Source organism: Trachypithecus francoisi, unplaced genomic scaffold (assembly GCF_009764315.1).
Source record: "Trachypithecus francoisi isolate TF-2019V2 unplaced genomic scaffold, Tfra_2.0 Lachesis_group0, whole genome shotgun sequence".
In the NCBI taxonomy this organism is placed as follows: domain Eukaryota; kingdom Metazoa; phylum Chordata; class Mammalia; order Primates; family Cercopithecidae; genus Trachypithecus; species Trachypithecus francoisi.
The window spans coordinates 141,956,196-141,964,825 of NW_022681453.1; the positions used below are offsets into that span (position 1 = coordinate 141,956,196).

At 45.7% G+C, this 8,630-nt stretch overlaps 1 pseudogene; it reads right to left on the reverse strand.

The window, feature by feature from the left end:
* Positions 1–228: 228 nt before the first annotated feature.
* On the reverse strand, positions 229–1,581 carry LOC117078671 (annotated as a pseudogene).
* Positions 1,582–8,630: the final 7,049 nt, after the last annotated feature.

Consider the following 8,630-nt stretch of genomic DNA (forward strand, 5'->3'; position numbering starts at 1 on the left):
CATTAAAACAACAAAGATAACAAATCCACAAAATGCAACAGCTGGAATTACAAATTTCATTCACCCAAGGGTGGTAGAAGGCAGGAAGGAAAGGTGGGAAGGTAAATGGCACAGGGAGAAAGACAAAATATTCAAATCCGTCCAGTCATAGGGACTGGCAAATGCTAGAAAAATAGCTGTAGAAAAAAGAAAGAAAAAAAAAAAACACTAAAAAAAACTGTGGTCCTTTCAACTCTCAGTGGTGTTAAAAATCCACACACTGGTGTCAGGAAGATTCTGCCTTATGTGCACCAGAGATAAAAGATTCCAATTCCTCAGAGAGGGGATATGCAGAGGGCCCTTGGCAGAATGAATCGTGCCTTCCCTGGCAGGGGGAGGTGAACTGGGAAAAAAGCTGCCACAGCCTCCTTCAAATCCCACCCATCCCCTCAATGGCAGGTGACTCAGGCCTGCAGTAGCCTTCAGTTTAGGTGGAGATATATGTGGTGAAGGGAACTTCTCTGTAAAGGTTGAGCTGCTCAAGGCAGACTGCAGGTGAGACTGTCTTGTATAAGAGTCTGTTGCTTAAGGAGACCACCAAGGAGGAGAGGTGCAACTTGAAGAGGTATGTTTTGCTGGGGATCTTTGCCTTATTGCACTGATAATGAACAAAGGAAAGAGGATAGAGAAAAGACAGCCATGGATACTATATGATGACTGCATTGCTGTGAGAAAAGCCAAGGGCAAACCAAACCCAAAGTAGTAAAGCGAGTTCCTCTCTAAGTTAGACAACCGCTGGTACATTTCAATTCCTTTATTGAACCAACCATATTTGAAGCAGTAGAGTGAGTCAAGAAGAGAAAAACGCCAGAGAGTAACCAGCTGACCAACAAGATGGGTGGGAAAGAGAGTCACAGACATTCCCTGAACGGGTGAAAAAGCCTGCAGCAAAAGAGTGGAGAGCATGTCAGCAGTTATTTTGTGGATACTAGGGAATGGGTGAGGCTTCCTCCCTGATGCTTCAAATGCCAGGTCAGCTGTATCTTGGAACCAAATGGCATTCACAACTTTGCTAGGCAGGAACAAGGGAAGCACCCAAAAAGCCCTGGAAATTTATATGAGGAAAAATTCCAGCCATGACCAAGCATCTCCACACAGTGATGGATCATAAGTAATTCACTCTGTTACTCACTGAAGACCACGAATAAACACTCGATAAAGCAAGAATAGATTGAATCAGAGCACTCCACCATCCCAAATGCAACACTGGAAAATTCTACCAACACTTGCTGCTCATTCTCTTGCTCCCACTCTATATTCTGGGATATTCTCTGTGTCAGGACACTGCTTGCCCTTCGTCCACGCTGCTCTTCTCTTTTGCTGGATTGGAGCATCTAGCTGGAGATGGTACAAATACCCCAGATGGAGTCTTTGACTCCCCTGGGAAGGTCCTGGAGAAAGGTTTTGACACTGTCAGCCATGTCTTCACTACCCAAACTATCAACTGTGCAGAGGAGATAGAAGTGCCCCCAAATCTCTCTTCATGAAGGACCCCGCAGCTCTGCCACCACAGCTCCAGCCTGGCCCCTCACCCACCACCACAGGCCCAGTTGACTCCTCTGTGCCAAGCAGCCTGCTCCACCGGGGCGCTCCCAGGGTTGGGGTGCTCTGCCCACACTGGCCATGCCTGGGCTGCAGAGACGGGGAGATTTTTTTAAATGCAACTCTCTACCCCATTTCAAACCGATTAAATCAGAATCTTGCAGGTGGTGCTCAGGCACTGGGTTTTTGCAAAGCTCCCCAAGTGGTCCTTCCATGCATTGAAGTTGAGAAGCACTGCTCTAAATTTGTTTTGACCCCGTGGAAAGGTTTCCAACTGATTTCTTATGAAAAAGGTAGTAGAAGCCTCTTCTTTAGTTTGTACCAATAAGGTTATAAGATTGGCCTCTGCCTGACTGGAGGGTGGGGCTGTACAAAAAACTGCTCCACCCCCAGTTATCTTTGGCCCTGAGGCTGGCCAGTGGTTCCACTGGTTTCAGCTTCCTTCTCCTCTGCCTTGGGATTTTAGAGCCCACAGCTTCCAGCACGACCTGCTAGTTGCTGTCAAGGAGATGACGTTAACCCCGTTATATGCCCTTTGCTTCTCAATCTCTCCTCCTTGGGACTATCAGGGATCCTAGAGATGGAGTAGAAATTGTAAATAAAAGTTTCCATCCAGACCAGTGCCTCTCAGACTTGAAGGTACATACAAATCACCTGGCAAGCCTGTTAAAAAGAAGATTCTGATACTGTGGGACTAGGGTAGGGCCTGAGAGCCTGCATTTCATCTTATTATTAGTATTATTATCTTTTTAAAATTTTATTTTTCATCCTCAATGTGTCACAACAAGCCTGTATTTCTAACAAGCTCCCAGGTAGTGGAGAGCTGTTAGTCTGAGGGCCACGCTTGGAGAAACGAGGACCAAATCTCTTCTTTCCCCCATCGACATTAAAGATTGTTAAGAATAAGACAGGGCACAGTGGCTCACACCTATAATCCCAGCACTTTGGAAGGCCAACATGGGTGGATCACTTGAGCTCAGGAGTTCAAGACCAGCCTGGGCAACATGGCAAAACCTCATCTCTACATAAAATACAAAAATTAGCCAGGCATAGGGGCACATGCCTGTAGTCCCAACTACTGGAGGGGCTAAGCTGGGAGGATCGCTTGGGCCCAGTAGGTCAAGGCTGCAGTGAGCTGCGATTGCACCACTGCACTCCAGCCTGGGCAATAGAGTGAGACCCTATCTCAAAAAAAAAAAAAAAAAAAAAAAAAAAGGATTGTTAGTGGGAACCAGGGGATGTGAAAGGACTGGACCCTATAAATGTAGCCCAAGGTAGAGAAAGAGTGGTGCTGCTTTCTTCTCAGTTGGTTAAGCATGGGTGGCAGAGGCATGATTGGCGGTTCCAGCAGGAACTTCTGGTGAGATTTGGTCTCCTGCGGATAGGTTTGCCTTGAGAACAAAGTGAGGGACATTGGGGATAGGAGGCCAGAAAAGAGGGTGTGAACCAGAGCAAGGAGAGGCTTTGGTGTCATGCTTCAGAGTTCTGAAGTTTCTTGTTTGTGACAGACAAATGCCAATGAGCTTAAAGCTGGGAGTGGGCAAGCTTTTTTTTTTTTTTTCTGAGGCGGAGTTTCACTCTTGTCACCCAGGCTGGAGTGCAGTGGTGCAATCTCGGCTCACTGCAACCTCCACCTCCTGACCCGAGTTCAAGCAATTCCCCTGTCTCAACCTCCCAAGTAGCTGGGATTATAGGCACCTGCCACCACGCCTGCCTAAGTTTTGTGTTTTTAGTAGAGATGGGGTTTCACCATGTTGACCAGGCTGGTCTCGAACTTCTAATCTCAGGCGATCTGCCCATCTCGGCCTCCCAAAGTGCTGGAATTACAGCTGTAAGCCACTGTGCCTGGCCCAAGCTATTTTTAAAAAGTTATTATTGTGCTGGGCTCCGTGGTGCCACTGTAGTCAGCTAGCACTCAGAGGCTACTCAGAGGCTGAGGCAGGAGGATCTCTTGAACTCAGGAGTCCGAAACCAGCCTGGGCAACATAGTAGGACTCAGTCTTCACAAAAAAAATTTAAAGAAAAAGAAAAGCTCATATTATTGTATCCACAGTCAACTCTGAAAGCCTTTTTATTGCTAGCATTTAAGCAACTGCTTAATGGGAAAGTGAGAAAGAGCTATACCATCTTATATGTGATCAAAATGCTTTGTTCCTTCCAGCCAACATGACTCTTGAACCAGTTTTTATAGTGAGGAGACCAAATAACCTTTTGATAAAAAAGAAAGGAAAACCCCCAAAGCATTGGCAAGTCATTTCCAAGTAGGCATTTCTGGTCACATTTCAAGCAGGCTCACCTAGAACTACCTCTAGGCAGCAGAGCAATTCTGGTGTCTGCAGATACCTCAAGACCTTGACTTTTGTTCATTGCTCATCTATCCTGAGGCCTCGGGAAATCCATACCACAGAGAACTTTATGTAGGTGAGGAGCATAAGAAAGCTCTCAGTCAAATTTCACTCCTCGGTCAGCATCAGAAACTCCACACTGGGGAGAACCTCCAGTGAGTGTGGGTAAGCCTTCCCCCTCCACTCCAGCCCTGCTGCTCACCCAACAATGGAGTTGCTCAGAGGAGAAGGCTATACCTGTTCTGGTTATAGGAAGTCTTTAGAGTGGATTTCAGGCCTTAGGAAAGGTCAGAAATCATGCACTGGAGTGAAATTCTATGTGTGTAGTGAAGGTGGGAAAATGTTCGTTCATTCTGAGTTCTGCTCTTGGTGCCCACCAGCAAATCCCCCTGGGGAGAAGCACTCAGTGCAGTGACTGCGGGAAAGCCTTTCTTTGGGTCAGAGGTCTCCTTTCACATCACAGAAGCCACAGTGGGGAGAAGCCTGCAGGGAGAGTGGCAAAGCCATGACCCACTGCTTCCTTAGGGTTTTTCCCAGTGTGGATTCCTTGTCAGGTTTCTGCTCCAGCTGAGGTTTTCCCACACACCCCACATTCACATGTTTCTCCCCAGTGTGGTCGCTGATGCAGGCACAGCCTCTGGTGCCCACTTTAGCCTTTCCCATAGTCAATGCCCCTCAAAGGGCTTCTCCAGCCCTGCCCTGAGTTGCACCATGAGGCCCCTTGCCCTATTGAACACTCCCTGATGTAGACTCTTCGATGGGCAGCAAGGGCTGAGCTCCAGGTTGAAACTTTCCCATGCTCATTACATACATAGGATTTTTCTTCAGTATGCACTTGCTGATGTTGCCTAAGATATGAAATCCGGCTGAAAGATTTTCCACAGCTGGTCAAATCTTTCTGGGGAGTCTAACCCCAGAAGGTCTCCTTTGGTGGGCCATAAGGGATAGAGCTCAGAGTGAAGGCCTTCCCACACTCACATTGACAGAACCTTACCCCACTGTGAATTCTCTCTCAATGATGAAAAGCTGGATGCAGAGGGAACTCTACCACATTCATCATATTTATGGCTTTCCATTCTGTGGAAACCTTGTGATGTTTAATTAAGTTGGAGCTGGAACTGAATCCTTGTCTAAATCTCTTATATTTCTGGCCTCCCTAACTTGTGGAGGATTTTTGTTTTTCATCCTTAGTTGTTTTCATATGAGATCTCTTGCTACTTATGTTCTTTCCTAAAGGATTTTCGCGTATCTTTTCTAAGTTGTTTTTCATTTCACAGGCTGCTCCAGATTCAAACATCTGTTTTCCCCCTGACATTAATGTCAGTGAATTTATCATCATATTCTGAACCAGAATCAACATCTTGCTCTGAGTTCTGTCCTAACCCTCTGCCAATAATAGAAAAGGCAAATACCAGAGACATACAGTAAAGTTACTGGAACACTAGTGGGACCTTTTGAGAGAGTAAGTCAGAGACCATTCTGAGACTCGGTGCAGAGAAGATGGAATGAATGGAATATGTCTTGAGAGCACACCAAGGAGATGGGGTCAGCAAACCAGCTACAAGGAATCAAACTCTTGGGTAGCAAACAAGGGAAGGCTAGCAGGTGATGAGGGAAAGCCAAGATAGGAACTCTCACAGTAGAGAACTGTACGGGGAGGAAAATTCTGTTTTATCTTTCTGATGAGAAAGCTTACTTTGACAACTGCCCTTCCCACCCCCTTTCTAAAGTTCCCCAGCAAAAGAGGGGCCGTTCCTAATTGGATGAGTCAGAGTCTGCGTCACCTGGCCAACCTTATTTAGTAGACATGATAAATGTTGGTTTTAAAGCTGGGACCCTTGTTGCCCTCTCTTTGTGTGACTTTGTTCTTCTACTATGGGACAGGGCAGAGGGTAAAAGCCTGAGATTTGGTTGCAGCCTCCAGAGGGCAGTAGAAGTCTTACTTGAGTCTGATTGAAAAAGCTGGACAGCCTACACTGACCTTCATGGTTTCTTGGTATGATTATTAATGGCAGACCCTTTCATTCACTCATTTTTATTCTACAAAGTTTCCCAGTTTGGACAATAAAATATGGTCATCCGAGAGCCATGTCATCAAACTGATCAGCAGAGGGCCTGAATTAGGGAAACAGGTGACAATTCAGTTAACGATGAGACACAGTTGGTAAGTTCCATTTCCTAACAGGCTACTGTTCTTTGCATGGATCTCCTTTGGGAATTCAGCATGGAAGAAGTGGAACTGGCAGAGCAGGAGTCAGTCTTCCTGGATCCTTGGTCAGAATATTTCATTTCTAATACAGGACAAGAGGGGTGATTCTCTGTTGGACTGGGAGGCCCAATAATTAAATTGGGGCAAGGGATGGAAATAAGAACATTCAAGGCCAGGCGTAGTGGCTCGTGCCTGTAATCCCAACACTTTGGGAGGTCAAGGCAGGTGGATCACCTGAACACAGAAAGAGTGTGTTCGAGACAAGCCTGGCTAACGTGGTGAAACCCCGCCTCTACTAAAAATACAAAAATTAGCTATTCGAGAGGCTGAGGCAGGAGAATCACTTGAACCTGGGAGGCGGAGGTTGCAGTGAGCCTAGATCACACCACTGTACTCCAGCCTGGGAGGCAGAGTGAGACTCTGTCTCAGAAAAAAAAAAAAAAAAAAAATTCAAAAGGAACACAGTCTTTGAAAGAATGAGAAACAATGCTTTCAATGGGGAGTGGGTAGAGGCCATGAAGAGGGAGCTATCTCTCTGTGTCCTAAACCAGAACCCTCTGCATGTGAGGTGGGCCCAGAAAAGATGAAGGAGACTCTAGAAAGATCCAGTGTGCCTACGGGTATAAGCCTACTAAGTCTCCCTGTTTCTGATTTTTCCACTCAATTTTTACTGCACCAAAGAACAGACAAGGAGGAATATAGCAGAGAAAACATGGGACATAAAACACACTAATATAGTCTTACAAAGTCCAAGTCTATCCTTAATCACAATGTATGCAAACATGTTATGTTTCCTTATTAAAAGGAAGAAGGGAGACAGAGAAGAAGGGGGGAGACTTCTTACTAGAGACTTACCTATAATAAAACCAAACAATAGAAAAGGTTGAAAAGAAAGGAAGGGAAAAGGGTATACCAAGCAAGTTCTAACAACAAGAGAAAAAGCTGTGTAGAATTATTAATATGTGACAAAACAGGCTCTAAGGCTAAGCCTTTAATGGGCATAGAATGGAATATTTCATATTGATAAAAAATGAACAATCAATCCCTAAGTTATTGAACAATATCCATGTCAGGAAACCTACAAGTTACTCTTTTTTTTTTTTTTTTTGAGTTGGAGTTTCACTCTTGTTGCCCAGGCTGGACTGCAATGGCACAATCTCGGCTCACTGCAACCTCCTCTGCCTCCAGAGTTCAAGCGATTCTCCTGCCTCAGCCTCCCAAGTAACTGGGATTACAGGCATGCACCACCATGCCTGGCAAATTTTGTATTTTTAGTAGAGATGAGGTTTCACCATGTTGGCCAGGCTGGTCTCAAACTCCTGACCTCAGGTGATCCACCTGCCTCAGCCTCCCAAAGTGCTGGGATTATAGGCCTGAACCACTGTACCCAGTCTAGAAGTTGCTCTTAATTCTCCACCCTCTCACATCTAAAACATCAGCAAGTCCAGTTTATTTTTCTTCCAAAATACATTGTAAATCCACCCATTTCTTTCCATCTCCACAGCACCTCACCCCTGGTCCTGGCCACCATCTTTTCTCAAATGTACTCCTGCAATGCTGCCCTAATTGGCCTCCTGACATTGAAATTAATCTCCCCCCAGAAACTTCAATTGGTTAACCTGGCCAATATGGTCTTCAGCAGGCAGGCCTCTGCCCAACTCTGACTGCACCTCTGACACTGTGTGACTGTCATCCAGGACAGTGGCCTCCCTCCTATCACCTGATCAGCCCAATCAGTTACGTCTTGAGCCTTTGCAGCAACTTTTCCCTCTGCAGATAATGCTCCTCTCTCACACCTTCAGGGGTATAGCAGTCCTTTAAAATTCAATTTTTAGTTTAAATGGCACCCTCTAAGAGAGGAGGGTGAAAATTTTCAATACTTGTTAATATAGGAGCATAAGAATCACTGTAATTGTCTTCCAACCTATTTGTTACCTTTATAAATAAACATCTGATGACATAGACTACTAACATTAATCTGTGAAATGTTGAATTATGATGAAAACAGAGAACTGAGAGGCTGGGCACAGTGGCTCATGCCTGTAATCCCAGCACTTTAGGAGACTGAGGCGGGAAGATTACTTGAGGCCAGAAGTTTGAGACCAGCCTGGGCACCATAGTGAGACCCCTGTCTCTACAAAAAAAATACAAATATCAGCTGGACATGATGCACACGCCTATAGTCCTAGCTACTCAGAAAGCTGAGGAGGGAAGACCACTTGAGCACAGGAGGTCAAGGATGCAGTGAGTGATGATCGCACCACTGTACTCCAGCCTGGGTGACAGAGTGAGATCCTGTCTCAGAGACAGTGAGAGCAAATGGGGGTGGGGGGAACACTAAGGATTCTCCTTCAAATAGTACAATTTATTTCTTTTTTGTTTTTTTGAGACGGAGTCTCGCTCTGTCGCCTACGCTGTAGTGCAGTGGTGCGATCTCAGCTCACTGCAACCTCCGCTTCCCGCGTTCAAGCAATTCTCCTGCCTCAGCCTCCCAA